Source organism: Oncorhynchus masou, unplaced genomic scaffold, assembly GCF_036934945.1.
Source record: "Oncorhynchus masou masou isolate Uvic2021 unplaced genomic scaffold, UVic_Omas_1.1 unplaced_scaffold_6241, whole genome shotgun sequence".
In the NCBI taxonomy this organism is placed as follows: Eukaryota; Metazoa; Chordata; class Actinopteri; order Salmoniformes; family Salmonidae; genus Oncorhynchus; species Oncorhynchus masou.
Window position 1 is genome coordinate 582 of NW_027012673.1, and position 18,042 is coordinate 18,623.

The 18,042-nt window shown below is 52.8% G+C and overlaps 2 long non-coding RNA genes across 2 annotated transcripts; both read right to left on the reverse strand.

The window, feature by feature from the left end:
- Positions 1-882: 882 nt before the first annotated feature.
- On the reverse strand, positions 883-10,108 carry LOC135536477 (uncharacterized). Its single transcript, XR_010455002.1, has 3 exons — positions 9,984-10,108; positions 1,165-1,267; positions 883-935 (listed from the first exon to the last, which is right to left on the reverse strand). It is a non-coding gene; the product is annotated as an uncharacterized LOC135536477 (long non-coding RNA).
- A 5,240-nt stretch (positions 10,109-15,348) lies between these two features.
- Positions 15,349-17,288, reverse strand: LOC135536476 (uncharacterized). The gene is made up of 3 exons (XR_010455001.1): positions 17,224-17,288; positions 17,018-17,081; positions 15,349-15,405 (listed from the first exon to the last, which is right to left on the reverse strand). It is a non-coding gene; the product is annotated as an uncharacterized LOC135536476 (long non-coding RNA).
- Between the last annotated feature and the right edge of the window lie 754 nt (positions 17,289-18,042).

Sequence of the window (18,042 nt, forward strand, 5' to 3'; positions counted from 1 at the left end):
TCCCTGCTTCCAGAGTCCACCAACCGTAGAGTTTCAGTGACGGGACGATCAACATGTGACATCCTTTTTCTAACACTTGTTTGAGCTACTAATATTTTAGACATCTCAAAAAATGAAAATACAAAAATAAATCTTAATAACATAGTTCAAACAAAAAGAAATCTAACTTTTTTTGTTTAAAGGTAGAGATTGTCAACAAAGAAAACAAAAGAGAAGTATCTCAAATACAACACTCACATTTATTAGATTCATTTAATAGAGCCTCATTTATCAATTTACTTCATCAACAAGAAAACACTAATCCCAAGTACAACTGTGATTTAAAACTCCCTACAGCTCTTAACTACACGTGTCCAGCTATTGTTGTTGCCAGATTGCATATTAAAAGCTACGGACATGTACAGTAGTTAATGAACTAGTAAGAACACCAAAACTGATTCTTAGTCAGAGACATAAGGTATGTGGACATGTAGTTAATTAACTAGGAAGAACACCAAAACTGATTCTTAGAGACATGTCCCAAACGGCCCCATATTCCCTACATAGTGCACTACTTTTGACCAGAGCCCTATGGGTAGTAGTGCACTACTTTTGACCAGAACCCTATGGGTAGTAGTGCACTACTTTTGACCAGAGCCCTATGGGTAGTAGTGCACTAGTTTTGACCAGAGCCCTATGGGTAGTAGTGCACTACTTTTGACCAGAGCCCTATGGGTAGTAGTGCACTATGAAGGGAATAGGAAGCCGTTTGAGTCACATCCAATAGTATAAATCGGTACATTGTTCCCTGAAAGAAAGGTCAACCAGGTCTAAATACGTGGTCAACACGTAGGTCGTCAGTCGAGATCTCCACCGTCGTGTTTACGGTTGATGTCGTCGCCTTCTTCCTCAATCTGCTGCAATGCATTCTGGTCACAGGGAGGTGGCAAGGTGTGCTGAAAGGTTGATAAGAGAACATCTGATGTAGTAATGACACATCATCTAATGACAGAGTACCAGGACAGAACTTCCAAAATGTCTTCCCTAAATAGACGTTCATCATGTTCATGTCAGGTATGTTCTCATTAAAAAGGTGAGGCGACAGAGCAGGTGGACCAGTAGAACGACCTGGATACATGGGGGGGGGGGGGGGATTCTTATCGGACTCCTTTATGAATGACTTACACTTGAGTCTGATGTAGCAGGGGTCACAGTAAGGCTTTCCGTTACGGATTCTGATCTGGGCTCTGACCTCTGACCCTCCAAGTCGGCACCTGCAGTCCACACACTGAGGGAGAGGAGAAGATGGACTGAAATCAGGAGAATCAACTAAAACACTGATTAGCGTCATTCAACCAGTGATTACCAGCCCTACCACCGTGGCGAGAGTTAGCATTACCAGCCCTACCGCCGTGTGGGGAGGGAGAGAGTTAGCATTACCAGCCCTACCACCGTGTGGGGAGAGAGAGTTAGCATTACCAGCCCTACAACCGTGTGGGGAGAGAGAGAGAGAGAGTTAGCATTACCAGCCCTACCGCCGTGTGGGGAGGGAGAGAGTTAGCATTACCAGCCCTACCACCGTGTGGGGAGAGAGAGTTAGCATTACCAGCCCTACCGCCGTGTGGGGAGAGAGAGAGTTAGCATTACCAGCCCTACCACCGTGTGGGGAGAGAGAGTTAGCATTACCAGCCCTACCGCCGTGTGGGGAGAGAGAGAGAGAGAGTTAGCATTACCAGCCCTACCACCGTGTGGGGAGAGAGAGAGTTAGCATTACCAGCCCTACCGCCGTGTGGGGAGAGAGGGAGAGAGAGAGTTAGCATTACCAGCCCTACCACCGTGTGGAGAGAGAGAGTTAGCATTACCAGCCCTACCGCCGTGTGGGGAGAGAGAGAGTTAGCATTACCAGCCCTACCGCCGTGTGGGGAGAGAGGGAGAGAGAGAGTTAGCATTACCAGCCCTACCGCCGTGTGGGGAGAGAGAGAGAGAGAGAGTTAGCATTACCCGCCCTACCACCGTGTGGGAGAGAGAGAGAGGAGTTAGCATTACCCGCCCCTACCACCGTGTGGGGAGAGAGAGAGTTAGCATTACCCGCCCCTACCACCGTGTGGGGAGAGAGAGAGAGAGAGTTAGCATTACCCGCCCTACCACAGTGTGGGGAGAGAGAGAGAGAGTAGCATTACCCGCCCCTACCACCGTGTGGGAGAGAGAGAGAGTTAGCATAACCAGCCATACCACCATGTGGGGAGAGAGTTAGCATTACCAGCCCTACCACCACGTGGGGAGAGAGTTAGCATTACCAGCCCTACCACCACGTGGGGAGAGAGTTAGCATTACCAGCCCTACCACCGCGTGGAGAGAGAGAGTTAGCATTACCAGCCCTACCGCCGCGTGGGGAGAGAGAGAGAGTTAGCATTACCAGCCCTATCGCCGCGTGGGGAGAGAGAGAGTTAGCATTACCAGCCCTACCACCGCGTGGGGAGAGAGAGAGTTAGCATTACCAGCCCTACCACCGCGTGGGGAGAGAGAGAGTTAGCATTACCAGCGCGTGGGGAGAGAGAGTTAGCATTACCAGCGTGTGGGGAGAGAGAGTTAGCATTACCAGCCCTACCACCGTGTGGGGAGAGAGAGTTAGCATTACCAGCCCTACCACCGTGTGGGGAGAGAGAGTTAGCATTACCAGCCCTACCACCGTGTGGGGAGAGAGAGTTAGCATTACCAGCCCTACCACCGTGGCAAGAGTTAGCATATGGTGGTAGGGCTGGTAATGCTAACTCTCCACCATGTGGGGAAGCCAGTCAGTCAGCCTGCTACAGAGCCCAGGTGAAGCCAGTCAGTCAGCCTGCTACAGAGCCCAGGTGAAGCCAGCCAGTCAGCCTGCTACAGAGCCCAGGTGAAGCCAGTCTGCTACAGAGCCCAGGTGAAGCCAGTCAGTCAGCCTGCTACATTCACATTTACATTTAAGTCATTTAGCGACGCTCTTATCCAGACGACTTACAACAGAGCCCAGGTGAAGCCAGTCAGTCAGCCTGCTACAGAGCCCAGGTGAAGCCAGTCTGCTACAGAGCCCAGGTGAAGCCAGTCAGTCAGCCAGCCTGCTACAGTGCCCGGGTGAAGCCAGTCAGTCAGCCAGCCTGCTACAGTGCCCGGGTGAAGCCAGTCAGTCAGCCAGCCTGCTACAGTGCCCGGGTGAAGCCAGCCAGTCAGCCAGCCTGCTACAGAGCCCGGGTGAAGCCAGCCAGTCAGCCAGCCAGCTACAGAGCCCAGGTGAAGCCAGTCAGTCAGCCAGCCTGCTACAGAGCCCAGGTGAAGCCAGTCAGTCAGCCAGCCTGCTACAGAGCCCAGGTGAAGCCAGTCAGTCAGCCAGCCTGCTACAGAGCCCAGGTGAAGCCAGTCAGTCAGCCAGCCTGCTACAGAGCCCAGGTGAAGCCAGTCAGTCAGTCTGCTACAGAGCCCAGGTGAAGCCAGTCAGTCAGTCAGCCTGCTAGAGCCCAGGTGAAGCCAGTCAGTCAGTCAGCCTGCTAGAGCCCAGGTGAAGCCAGTCAGTCAGTCAGCCTGCTAGAGCCCAGGTGAAGCCAGTCAGTCAGTCAGCCTGCTAGAGCCCAGGTGAAGCCAGTCAGTCAGTCAGCCTGCTAGAGCCCAGGTGAAGCCAGTCAGTCAGTCAGCCTGCTAGAGCCCAGGTGAAGCCAGTCAGTCAGTCAGCCTGCTACAGAGCCCAGGTGAAGCCAGTCAGCCTGCTACAGAGCCCAGGTGAAGCCAGTCAGTCAGCCACAGAGCCCAGGTGAAGCCAGTCAGTCAGCCACAGAGCCCAGGTGAAGCCAGTCAGTCAGCCACAGAGCCCAGGTGAAGCCAGTCAGTCAGCCACAGAGCCCAGGTGAAGCCAGTCAGTCAGCCACAGAGCCCAGGTGAAGCCAGTCAGTCAGTCTGCCTGCTACAGAGCCCAGGTGAAGCCAGTCAGTCAGTCAGCCTGCTACAGAGCCCAGGTGAAGCCAGTCAGTCAGTCAGCCTGCTACAGAGCCCAGGTGAAGCCAGTCAGTCAGTCAGCCTGCTACAGAGCCCAGGTGAAGCCAGTCAGTCAGCCAGCCTGCTAGAGCCCAGGTGAAGCCAGTCAGTCAGTCAGCCTGCTAGAGCCCAGGTGAAGCCAGTCAGTCAGTCAGCCTGCTAGAGCCCAGGTGAAGCCAGTCAGTCAGCTACAGAGCCCAGGTGAAGCCAGTCAGTCAGCTACAGAGCCCAGGTGAAGCCAGTCAGTCAGCTACAGAGCCCAGGTGAAGCCAGTCAGTCAGCCAGCCTGCTACAGAGCCCAGGTGAAGCCAGTCAGTCAGCCTGCTAGAGCCCAGGTGAAGCCAGTCAGTCAGCCTGCTAGAGCCCAGGTGAAGCCAGTCAGTCAGCCTGCTAGAGCCCAGGTGAAGCCAGTCAGTCAGCCACAGAGCCCAGGTGAAGCCAGTCAGTCAGCCACAGAGCCCAGGTGAAGCCAGTCAGTCAGCCACAGAGCCCAGGTGAAGCCAGTCAGTCAGTCTGCCTGCTACAGAGCCCAGGTGAAGCCAGTCAGTCAGTCAGCCTGCTACAGAGCCCAGGTGAAGCCAGTCAGTCAGTCAGCCTGCTACAGAGCCCAGGTGAAGCCAGTCAGTCAGTCAGCCTGCTACAGAGCCCAGGTGAAGCCAGTCAGTCAGCCAGCCTGCTACAGAGCCCAGGTGAAGTCAGTCAGCCAGCCTGCTACAGAGCCCAGGTGAAGTCAGTCAGTCAGCCAGCCTGCTACAGAGCCCAGGTGAAGCCAGTCAGTCAGTCAGCCTGCTAGAGCCCAGGTGAAGCCAGTCAGTCAGTCAGCCTGCTAGAGCCCAGGTGAAGCCAGTCAGTCAGTCAGCCTGCTAGAGCCCAGGTGAAGCCAGTCAGTCAGTCAGCCTGCTAGAGCCCAGGTGAAGCCAGTCAGTCAGCTACAGAGCCCAGGTGAAGCCAGTCAGTCAGCTACAGAGCCCAGGTGAAGCCAGTCAGTCAGCTACAGAGCCCAGGTGAAGCCAGTCAGTCAGCTACAGAGCCCAGGTGAAGCCAGTCAGTCAGCCAGCCTGCTACAGAGCCCAGGTGAAGCCAGTCAGTCAGCCTGCTAGAGCCCAGGTGAAGCCAGTCAGTCAGCCTGCTAGAGCCCAGGTGAAGCCAGTCAGTCAGCCTGCTAGAGCCCAGGTGAAGCCAGTCAGTCAGCCTGCTAGAGCCCAGGTGAAGCCAGTCAGTCAGCCTGCTAGAGCCCAGGTGAAGCCAGTCAGTCAGCCTGCTAGAGCCCAGGTGAAGCCAGTCAGTCAGCCTGCTAGAGCCCAGGTGAAGCCAGTCAGTCAGCCTGCTAGAGCCCAGGTGAAGCCAGTCAGTCAGCCTGCTAGAGCCCAGGTGAAGCCAGTCAGTCAGCTGCTACAGAGCCCAGGTGAAGCCAGTCAGTCAGCCTGCTAGAGCCCAGGTGAAGCCAGTCAGTCAGCCTGCTAGAGCCCAGGTGAAGCCAGTCAGGTCAGCCTGCTAGAGCCCAGGTGAAGCCAGTCAGTCAGCCTGCTAGAGCCCAGGTGAAGCCAGTCAGTCAGTCAGCCTGCTAGAGCCCAGGTGAAGCCAGTCAGTCAGTCAGCCTGCTAGAGCCCAGGTGAAGCCAGTCAGTCAGTCAGCCTGCTAGAGCCCAGGTGAAGCCAGTCAGTCAGTCAGCCTGCTAGAGCCCAGGTGAAGCCAGTCAGTCAGTCAGCCTGCTAGAGCCCAGGTGAAGCCAGTCAGTCAGTCAGCCTGCTAGAGCCCAGGTGAAGCCAGTCAGTCAGTCAGCCTGCTAGAGCCCAGGTGAAGCCAGTCAGTCAGTCAGCCTGCTAGAGCCCAGGTGAAGCCAGTCAGTCAGTCAGCCTGCTAGAGCCCAGGTGAAGCCAGTCAGTCAGCCTGCTACAGAGCCCAGGTGAAGCCAGTCAGTCAGTCAGGCTGCTACAGAGCCCAGGTGAAGCCAGTCAGCCTGCTACAGAGCCCAGGTGAAGCCAGTCAGTCAGCCACAGAGCCCCGGTGAAGCCAGTCAGTCAGCCTGCTAGAGCCCAGGTGAAGCCAGTCAGTCAGCCTGCTAGAGCCCAGGTGAAGCCAGTCAGTCAGCCTGCTAGAGCCCAGGTGAAGCCAGTCAGTCAGCCTGCTAGAGCCCAGGTGAAGCCAGTCAGTCAGCCTGCTAGAGCCCAGGTGAAGCCAGTCAGTCAGCCTGCTAGAGCCCAGGTGAAGCCAGTCAGTCAGCCTGCTAGAGCCCAGGTGAAGCCAGTCAGTCAGCCTGCTACAGAGCCCAGGTGAAGCCAGTCAGTCAGTCAGCCTGCTACAGAGCCCAGGTGAAGCCAGTCAGTCAGTCAGCCTGCTACAGAGCCCAGGTGAAGCCAGTCAGTCAGTCAGCCTGCTACAGAGCCCAGGTGAAGCCAGTCAGTCAGTCAGCCTGCTAGAGCCCAGGTGAAGCCAGTCAGTCAGTCAGCCTGCTACAGAGCCCAGGTGAAGCCAGTCAGTCAGTCAGGCTGCTACAGAGCCCAGGTGAAGCCAGTCAGCTGCAGAGCCCAGGTGAAGCCATTCAGTCAGCCACAGAGCCCAGGTGAAGCCAGTCAGTCAGCCTGCTAGAGCCCAGGTGAAGCCAGTCAGTCAGCCTGCTAGAGCCCAGGTGAAGCCAGTCAGTCAGCCTGCTAGAGCCCAGGTGAAGCCAGTCAGTCAGTCAGCCTGCTAGAGCCCAGGTGAAGCCAGTCAGTCAGTCAGCCTGCTAGAGCCCAGGTGAAGCCAGTCAGTCAGTCAGCCTGCTAGAGCCCAGGTGAAGCCAGTCAGTCAGTCAGCCTGCTACAGCCCAGGTGAAGCCAGTCAGTCAGTCAGCCTGCTACAGAGCCCAGGTGAAGCCAGTCAGTCAGTCAGCCTGCTACAGAGCCCAGGTGAAGCCAGTCAGTCAGTCAGCCTGCTACAGAGCCCAGGTGAAGCCAGTCAGTCAGTCAGCCTGCTACAGAGCCCAGGTGAAGCCAGTCAGTCAGTCAGCCTGCTACAGAGCCCAGGTGAAGCCAGTCAGTCAGTCAGCCTGCTACAGAGCCCAGGTGAAGCCAGTCAGTCAGTCAGCCTGCTACAGAGCCCAGGTGAAGCCAGTCAGTCAGTCAGCCTGCTACAGAGCCCAGGTGAAGCCAGTCAGTCAGTCAGCCTGCTACAGAGCCCAGGTGAAGCCAGTCAGTCAGTCAGCCTGCTACAGAGCCCAGGTGAAGCCAGTCAGTCAGTCAGCCTGCTACAGAGCCCAGGTGAAGCCAGTCAGTCAGTCAGCCTGCTACAGAGCCCAGGTGAAGCCAGTCAGTCAGTCAGCCTGCTACAGAGCCCAGGTGAAGCCAGTCAGCCAGCCAGCCTGCTACAGAGCCCAGGTGAAGTCAGTCAGTCTGCTAGAGCCCAGGTGAAGCCAGTCAGTCAGTCAGCCTGCTACAGAGCCCAGGTGAAGCCAGTCAGTCAGCTACAGAGCCCAGGTGAAGCCAGTCAGCTACAGAGCCCAGGTGAAGCCAGTCAGTCAGCTACAGAGCCCAGGTGAAGCCAGTCAGTCAGCTACAGAGCCCAGGTGAAGCCAGTCAGTCAGCTACAGAGCCCAGGTGAAGCCAGTCAGTCAGCTACAGAGCCCAGGTGAAGCCAGTCAGTCAGCTACAGAGCCCAGGTGAAGCCAGTCAGTCAGCTACAGAGCCCAGGTGAAGCCAGTCAGTCAGTCAGCCTGCTACAGAGCCCAGGTGAAGCCAGTCAGTCAGTCAGCCTGCTACAGAGCCCAGGTGAAGCCAGTCAGTCAGCCAGCCTGCTACAGAGCCCAGGTGAAGCCAGTCAGTCAGCCAGCCTGCTACAGAGCCCAGGTGAAGCCAGTCAGTCAGCCAGCCTGCTACAGAGCCCAGGTGAAGCCAGTCAGTCAGCCAGCCTGCTACAGAGCCCAGGTGAAGCCAGTCAGTCAGCCAGCCTGCTACAGAGCCCAGGTGAAGCCAGTCAGTCAGCCAGCCTGCTACAGAGCCCAGGTGAAGCCAGTCAGTCAGCCAGCCTGCTACAGAGCCCAGGTGAAGCCAGTCAGTCAGTCAGCCTGCTACAGAGCCCAGGTGAAGCCAGTCAGCCAGCCAGCCTGCTACAGAGCCCAGGTGAAGTCAGTCAGTCTGCTAGAGCCCAGGTGAAGCCAGTCAGTCAGTCAGCCTGCTACAGAGCCCAGGTGAAGCCAGTCAGTCAGCTACAGAGCCCAGGTGAAGCCAGCCAGTCAGCCAGCCTGCTACAGAGCCCAGGTGAAGCCAGCCAGTCAGCCAGCCTGCTACAGAGCCCAGGTGAAGCCAGCCAGTCAGTCAGCCTGCTACAGAGCCCAGGTGAAGCCAGCCAGTCAGTCAGCCTGCTACAGAGCCCAGGTGAAGCCAGCCAGTCAGTCAGCCTGCTACAGAGCCCAGGTGAAGCCAGTCAGTCAGTCTGCTACCTACAGAGCCCAGGTGAAGCCAGTCAGCCTGCTACAGAGCCCAGGTGAAGCCAGTCAGTCTGCTACAGTGCTCATTAAGCTCATGCTGTGAAGGGTGATCGAGTGTGCTGACAAGTTGTGTAGAGGACCTCTCCTCCAACCAGGTGAATGGAGGATCAGACCAGACTCTCACCTGAAAACAGGCCAGGTGGAAGCAGAGGTTCAGGGTCTCAATGACCATGGCAGCCCCTCTGCCCATAGGACACACACACACTGAACACACCTGACGAGAAGTCAGCACTCTGGAGGGAGAGAGGGAACAGGAACACACAGGAAGAAACAAACAGGATGAGAGGGACCAGACTGATCCTCAAGGTCTGGGGGAACAGCCGTTGAAAAGGTGTCCTCCTACAAATGCCTTGGTATACGGCTGGACGATGAGTTTCAAGTTCACCAGGAAGATAAAACAGAAATTGGGTTTTTATTTTCACAAAGTCCCTTGTGTCTAATGTATTATGATGACTTATTGTATGTGTATGAAGCCCGTTCTCTGTTCCAGAGACTGTTAATCATGCCTTCATCCGCGTTATGAATGCTCTCATTCTCCTCTCTGGGAGCAGACTGTATGAGGAGACTACAGCACTGAAACTCAGATGGTGGATTTGGAAAGTGTTCACACCCCTTGACTTCATCCACATTTTGTTACATTACAGCCTGCCAACATGATTCCTTCCTCAATCTAAACACAAGACCCCATAGTGACATCACAAGACCCCATAGTGACATCACAAGACCCCATAGTGACATCACAAGACCCCATAGTGACATCACAAGAACCCATAGTGACATCACAAGACCCCAGTGACATCACAAGACCCCATAGTGACATCACAAGAACCCATAGTGACATCACAAGACCCCAGTGACATCACAAGACCCCAGTGACATCACAAGACCCCATAGTGACGTCACAAGACCCCATAGTGACATCACAAGACCCCATAGTGACATCACAAGACCCCATAGTGACATCACAAGACCCCAGTGACATCACAAGACCCCATAGTGACATCACAAGACCCCATAGTGACATCACTAGTCAGCTATCTAAGCATCATGCTTAGGGGATGTTTTTCAACGGCAGGGACTGAGAGACTAGTCTGGATCGAAGGGAAAGATGAACGGAGCAAAGTGCTCAGGACCTCTGACTCGAGTGAAAGTTCACACAGCCAAGACAACACAGCAGTGGCTTCGGGACAGCTCTCATCATCATACCCAAGTAGACTCGAGGCTGTAGTCGCTGCCAAAGATGCCTTCAACAAAGTACTGATTAAAGGGTCTGAATACTTAAATAAATGTGTAATCTTTAATAAACGTGAAAAAAATGTTTGTTATTATGGGGTATTGTGATGTCATTATGGGGTATTGTGATGTCATTATGGGGTATTGTGATGTCATTATGGGGTATTGTGTGTAGATTGTGTAGAAAAAAAACAATTAAATCCATTTTTGAACAAGGCTGTAATGTAACAAAGCCAAGGGCTCTGAATGCTTTCAAAAAGTACTGTACATTTTAAACATACAACACAAGTCCTGATTGGTCCATTACCGGTGGTGCTGCTGTGAGACGGGTCGTGATTCGCCGGTGGCGGGTTCCTCTCCGGTGTTGGGCGGGGGGGAAGATGTGCTGAAGGGGCGGGGCCAGGTAGGGCTGTGTTTCTGGGTCCCGATGGTGTAACCCCCAGGGCCACACCCACGCTGTGCCGGGAGGAGGGGGCGGTACGGGCGGAGAAACCCAGGGAGGAGTGGGGGCGTTGGGGGTTAGAGAGCAGGGTGGTGGAAGAGGGAAGGTTGTCCAGAGAGTCGTACCTGCCGAGAGGACAGATGGAGAGGTCAGATAACAGGTCACGTAGAGAGTACGGTCCAAATGGCACACCCCTCCTACCTCCTCATAGGCCCTCGCCGGTTAATGGGTAGACAACCCCCCTCCTCATAGGCCCTCGCCGGTTAATGGATTGACACCCCCCCTCCTACCTCCTCATAGGCCCTCGCCAGTTAATGGGTGGACAACCCCCCTCCTCATTGGCCCTCGCCGGTTAATGGAGTAGACAACCCCCCTCCTACCTCCTCATTGGCCCTCGCCAGTTAATGGGTAGACAACCCCCCCTCCTACCTCCTCATTGGCACTCGCCAGTTAATGGGTTGACACCCCCCCCTCCTCATAGGCCCTCGCCAGTTAATGGGTTGACACTCCCCCCTCCTACCTCCTCATTGGCCCTCGCCAGTTAATGGGTTGACAACCCCCTCCTACCTCCTCATTGGCCCTCGCCGGTTAATGGGTTGACACCCCCCTCCTACCTCCTCATTGGCCCTCGCCGGTTAATGGGTTGACACCCCCCCTCCTACCTCCTCATTGGCCCTCGCCGGTTAATGGGTAGACAACCCCCCCCTACCTCCTCATTGGCCCTCGCCGGTTAATGGGTTGACACCCCCCTCCTACCTCCTCATAGGCCCTCGCCGGTTAATGGGTTGACAACCCCCCTCCTACCTCCTCATTGGCCCTCGCCGGTTAATGGGTTGACACCCCCCCTCCTACCTCCTCATTGGCCCTCGCCGGTTAGTGGGTTGACAACCCCCCTCCTACCTCCTCATTGGCCCTCGCCGGTTAATGGGTTGACACCCCCTCCTACCTCCTCAACGGCCCTCGCCGGTTAGTTGGCTGTTTGTTGTCCGAGGTGGAGCGTTGTCGTATCCAGCTGCTGTCGGTCAGCAGAGCGGTCCTCTTCCTCATCTCCTCCAGGATCTGTTGCCTCTCAGCCTCCACTAACGACATGCTCTGAGGAGGCTTCCTCCTCGCCACCTCCCTAGCAGCGCCTAATAACCAACCAGAGAGCAGAGTCACCACGGTATAACCAATCATAGTTCGTACAGAAAGACCAATAACAAGGACAGTCATTTGAGCATTGTCCAATGAGGTAACGATATTATTCCAACGACCAATAGGTGAAAACAAACCCCTCTATCACAATACAGAAAGGTGAGGAGTCATTACCCTGGGCCTCGGCTAAATGAGAGGACCGGTTAGAGTCATTACCCACCCCACCCCTGTCTCCCTGGGCCTCAGCTAAATGAGAGGACTGGTTAGAGTCATTACCCACCCCTGTCTCCCTGGGCCTCAGCTAAATGAGAGGACTGGTTAGTCATTACCCACCCTGTCTCCCTGGGCCTCAGCTAAATGAGAGGACTGGTTAGAGTCATTACCCACCCCTGTCTCCCTGGGCCTCGGCTAAATGAGAGGACCGGTTAGAGTCATTACCCACCCCACCCCTGTCTCCCTGGGCCTCAGCTAAATGAGAGGACTGGTTAGAAGTCATTACCCACCCTGTCTCCCTGGGCCTCAGCTAAATGAGAGGACTGGTTAGAGTCATTACCCACCCCGCCCCTGTCTCCCTGGGCCTCAGCTAAATGAGGACTGGTTAGATTTGACCAACATGGTGTGAAGTGCATCAACATCAAGGCTGGGTTTGGAATGGGGAGCCACTCATTAAACAGAGGGACAGTCAACAGCAGAGTCTGACCTTTCACCTCCTGTCTGTGGAAACCCGCCAACGATGGGGAGGACTTGGATTTCATCCTAATCAACAAACACAAGTCTGTCAGGTTATACAAGACCACACCCTGCAGTACTCACACACACACCTCTGTCAGGTTATACAAGACCACACCCTGCAGTACTCACACACACACACACCTCTGTCAGGTTATACAAGACCACACCCTGCAGTACTCACACACACCTCTGTCAGGTTAGACAAGACCACACCCTGCAGTACTCACACATACACCTCTGTCAGGTTATACAAGACCACACCCTGCAGTACTCACACATACAAACACTGAGCACAACTAGTCATACAAATATCACACGATTCATTTACAGCAGTTTGTTATCACAAAGGTGCAGTCCCAAGCCCCCAGCTGGGTGAAACCATAGGAGTCTCTAGTACTGACTGACCTGTCAGCTATAGATAGCTGGGTGAAACCATAGGAGTCCCCAGACCTGGAGCGAGAGGGCAGGGCGAGAGGGCAGGGCGAGAGGGCAGAGGGCAGGGCGAGAAGGCGAGAGGACAATCACAGCAGAGTCAATTTCTAGACAGCAGCCAGCAAGGTTGTGACTGACTAGTCCACAAATCACCTTAAAATAGTCATTATTTGTAGATAAGTCAGTCACAATTAACCCACAATGCATCAAGGATTTGATTCTCTTGAACAGGGCCGTAGTGCCACTGGGCAGAGGGACACCTTTAAACATCACCAGAACTAAATAATAACCAAGGTGTGGTCTTCCTCACCAATTATCTCCTTCTGCCACTTCAGTCTCCTCTTCCAGGTTCCTCCCTTCTTGAGGGAGAGGCTCCTCCCTTCTTTCCCGTCAAAAACAACTTCCTTCTTTTGATTGGATGCCACATGGGCAACAGGGGGCATGGGCTGGCTCAAGGCTGGCTGAGGACTGGCAAGGCCAGCGATCCCATTGGTCATCTCTCCTGAGCTCTCCATGTTCGGTGTGGATGATTTGACACAAGGGACTACATATCCCACGATGCATCTGGGTGGTAGAGGATCAGGGGTCACCTCAGCCTGCCTGTATCCCTCCACCCCTGCCTCCTCCTGGGCCTGCTGCCACTCAGTATCCAGCCTCTCCTGGTCCTGACGGTACTTCTCCTGCACAACATCACACAAGGCATGAGGCATTAGCAGTTCCACATTGAAGTCAGCATTTGCTCAGTGTGGTTCCCAGGCTAAGTGGGCATTTGCTCAGTGTGGTTCCCAGGCTAAGTGGGCATTTGCTCAGTGTGGTTCCCAGGCTAAGTGGGCATTTGCTCAGTGTGGTTCCCAGGCTAAGTGGGCATTTGCTCAGTGTGGTTCCCAGGCTAAGTGGGCATTTGCTCAGTGTGGTTCCCAGGCTAAGTGGGCATTTGCTCAGTGTGGTTCCCAGGCTAAGTGGGCATTTGCTCAGTGTGGTTCCCAGGCTAAGTGGGCATTTGCTCAGTGTGGTTCCCAGGCTAAGTGGGCATTTGCTCAGTGTGGTTCCCAGGCTAAGTGGGCATTTGCTCAGTGTGGTTCCCAGGCTAAGTGGGCATTTGCTCAGTGTGGTTCCCAGGCTAAGTGGGCATTTGCTCAGTGTGGTTCCCAGGCTAAGTGGGCATTTGCTCAGTGTGGTTCCCAGGCTAAGTGGGCATTTGCTCAGTGTGGTTCCCAGGCTAAGTGGGCATTTGCTCAGTGTGGTTCCCAGGCTAAGTGGGCATTTGCTCAGTGTGGTTCCAGGCTAAGTGGGCATGTATGTCTTCCTGACCTGTAGGAGGCGCTCCTGCTCCTCCTGCCACTTCTCCTGCCTCCTCCTCTCTTCCTCAGGGTCCCAGGACCAACTGGAGGGGAGGTGCTGAGGGACGGCACCTGGAGCTGGAGGACATCCCAGAATATTACCCTTCACACACACACCCACCCCCCAAAACTCAGTCACAACACAACCTTAAGAGCCAGTGTTCCCCCATCTTGTTCCTATGACTTACATCAGATATCGCGACGCCGATCCTCCTAACAGAGAGAGGGGGGAAAGAGTGTAAACAATCAGCCAATTTGTAAGTCGCTCTGGATAAGAGCGTCTGCTAAATGACTTAAATGTAAATGTGAGAATAAATGTTTCCCCAAATCGGGCTCACTTATATCACCACATTTATCATCCTTCAATTTATGATTTAATCAGATCACTGCAAACCAAGGACCCAATAGAGCCTTCTGAATCAGAGAGCACTGCAAACCAAGCACCCAATAGAGCCTTCTGGGTGAATCAGAGAGCACTGCAAACCAAGCACCCAATAGAGCCTTCTGGGTGAATCAGAGAGCACTGCAAACCAAGCACCCAATAGAGCCTTCTGGGTGAATCAGAGAACACTGCAAACCAAGGACCCAATAGAGCCTTCTGAATTAGAGAGCACTGCAAACCAAGGACCCAATAGAGCCTTCTGAATTAGAGAGCACTGCAAACCAAGGACCCAATAGAGCCTTCTGGGTGAATCAGAGAGCACTGCAAACCAAGCACCCAATAGAGCCTTCTGAATTAGAGAGCACTGCAAACCAAGGACCCAATAGAGCCTTCTGGGTGAATCAGAGAGCACTGCAAACCAAGGACCCAATAGAGCCTTCTGGGTGAATCAGAGAGCACTGCAAACCAAGGACCCAATAGAGCCTTCTGAATGATCTCAAACCAGAGCTCCAATCAGCTGACATTCACACACTGACTAGGTAGGAGTCAATGAATCACAGAGCTGCTTGGAAGATGGTCCAGATACTGGAGTGTTGTTGCGTCAACCTCAGAGCACTACACACACACACACACTCACCACACAGGTAGACCATAGAGCTGACTCCTAGTGAGTCTGAACACACACACACACACTCACCACACAGGTAGACCATAGCGCTGACTCCTAGTGAGGCTGAGGGGAAAGAACTGCATTATGACACTACCAGCAGCCAGCTACAGGGACAGACCGGGTCAAACCAGGGACAGGCCGGGTCACCAGGGACAGACCGGGTCACCAGGGACAGACTGGGTCACCAGGGACAGACCGGGTCACCAGGGACAGACCGGGTCACCAGGGACAGGTCCTGTCTCCAGCTATCGATGAGGTCTATGACCAACAAAACCATCTCTGTATTCCCAGTCATGTGAAATCCATCGATTGGGGCCTAATTCATTTGATTTCCTTATATGAACTAACATCAGTAAAATCATTGCGTTTATATTTGTGTTAAATATATATGAGCAGCAGATTCGAGGACAAACAAGCAATCGTCCGAGTTGATTTAATCTACAAAGCAAATGCATAAATGGCTTAATGACTAATTGAATATAAACCAACACAAGCCCCAGCCAACAACAAAGCCTGGCGACAGACATTAACTGTTACCTTCCTGATTAAAGAACTCTGCTCTCCTTTTCTGGGTTTTCAAAACAAGCAGATCATGTTCTACACAGAGGGGAAACAGGAAGTGAGAAAGAGAAGAGGAAGTGAGAGTGTAACTGAGTTTCCGTAGAGTAACATCCGGGAACTGCCAGGAAACTGCAAAGAAAACCTTCAGTCAAAGTAGTCATACTCCTGGACTTATTCCACATTGTGTTGTGTTACAGCCTGAATTCAAAATGGACAAAATAGATACACACACACACACACACACCGTAAGGCCAAAGTGTTTTTAGAAATGTTTGTAAATGTAATGCAGAAATCTAATTTCCGTAAGTATTCACACCTCTGAGTCAGTTCATGTTAGAGTCACCTTTGGCAGCGAATCCAGCTGTGAGTCTAAGAGATTTACACACTTGGATTTCACTATATATATATATATATGTACATTAGTTTAAATTCAAGCTGGTTGTTGATCATTGCTCGACAATCATTTAAGTCTTGCCATATATTTGATTTAAGTCAAAAACCTTAAGCTAGTCCGGAACATTCCGTCTTGGAAAGGTGCAACTCCAGTCTACATTTGGCCTCAGGTTTTTGTCATGTGGAACATTGTTCCCAGGGTCTGGTGGAAGCAGACGATCAGTTTTCCTCTCGGATTTTGCCTGTGCTTAGCGCCATTCTGTTTCTTATTATAAAATATAAAAAATAAAAGCCCTTGCTGATGACAAGCATACCCATAACATGATGCAGCCCCTCTATGCTTGAACATATGGAGAGCGGAAGTCTGATGTGTCCCAAACATAAAACTTTGTATTCAGGACAATAAATTCATTATTTGTCGTCACATTTTTGTTGTTTGTTTGTTTGTTTTAGATTATTCTATTCAGACTTCCTTCTCTTCACTCCGTCATTTACTGTAAGTTGTTGTTGTTCAAAGTCATTTACTGTAAGTTGTTTTTGTTCAAAGTCATTTACTGTAAGTTAGTATTGTGGAGTAACAACCATGTTGATCCATCCTCAGTTCTCCTTTCACAGCCATTAACCTGTAACTAACTGTTAACTGTTTTAAAGTCACCATTGGCCTCATGGTGAAATCCCTGAGCAGTTTCCTTCCTCTTCGGCAACTGAGTTAGGAAGGACGCCTGTATCTTTGTAGTGACTGGGTGTATTGATGCACCTTCCAAAGTGTAATGAATAACTTCACCTTTCACTTTGCTCAAAGGCTATTCAATGTCTGCTTTTTATTTTATACCCATCTACCAAAAGGTGCCCTTTTTTGCATTGGAAAACCTTCCTGGTCTTTGTGGTTGAATCTGTGTTTGAAATGTACTGTTTAACCGAGGGAACTTACAGAATTGTATGAGCGGGGTACAGAGGTTGTGATTATTTATTTATTGAATGTTAAAAACACTATAATCGCACATAGTGCGAGAATATTTTTGCTCCTGAACTTATTTAGGCCATAACAAAAAGGATTGAATAGTTATTGACCCAAGTCACTTAAGCAATTCATTTATTTTATGAATTTCAACAACAAAACCTCAAAACATAATTACGCCGACATTATGGGGTACACTGACATAAAACCTGTATTTTATCCATTTTAATTTCAGACTAACGAAGTCAAGGGGTGTGAATGAAGGCCCTGTCAAGTCCCAGTCAACTCGTTCATTACCTCGACTTCTGACAGTCAGAGGACTGTCCTGAAAACCTCCCTTCCTGCTCTTAGAGGTCAGCACCTAAGAAGGGAAAAGACACGAAGAGATTCACATTATTCGGATGCGTTTGTAACCGGTTTCCTTCATCACTCAAATCATGTCAGTAGTAAATGCGTTAGAGATGTCAACACTTGATCGTATGAAAAAAGTGTCACACATTGACCTCTTGTCCGTTGATCTGGGCCAGTTTCACCATCGTTGCGTCTCCGCTGGTATCAGTTGGACCTGTAAGTGTCAGAGCACCACTGGTCAGATGGATGATCGAGGCCCGGTTTCAAAAGGCCTCGGCCCCACGAGGCCTCTGGCCCAGTCCGTCACTAACACAGGCCCCGGTCCCACGAGGCCTCTGGCCCAGTCCGTCACAACAGGCCCCGGTCCCACAAAGGGTTTACAAACACTGATTCACTAAATCAGTACGCTAATTATTGATACTCAATCAGTAGGCCAGGAGTTCGATTAGCAATCAGTAGCTCTCAGCTCCCCACCAGACAGTGAGAAATGCACCCAGTCAGGGGGAAGTGGTGAGGGACAGACAGAGCTCCCAGCAGGTCAGGGGGAAGTGGTGAGGGACAGACAGAGCTCCCAGCAGGTCAGGGGGAGGAAGTGGTGAGGGACAGACAGAGCTCCCAGCAGGTCAGGGGGAGGAAGTGGTGAGGGACAGACAGAGCTCCCAGCAGGTCAGGGGAGGGAAGTGGTGAGGGACAGACAGAGCTCCCAGCAGGTCAGGGGGAGGGAAGTGGTGAGGGACAGACAGAGCTCCCAGCAGGTCAGGGGGAGGAAGTGGTGAGGGACAGACAGAGCTCCCAGCAGGTCAGGGGAGGAAGTGGTGAGGGACAGACAGAGCTCCCAGCAGGTCAGGGGGAGTGGTGAGGGACAGACAGAGCTCCCAACAGGTCGGGGGGAAGTGGTGAGGACAGACAGAGCTCCCAGCAGGTCGGGGGGAAGTGGTGAGGGACAGACAGAGCTCCCAGCAGGTCGGGGG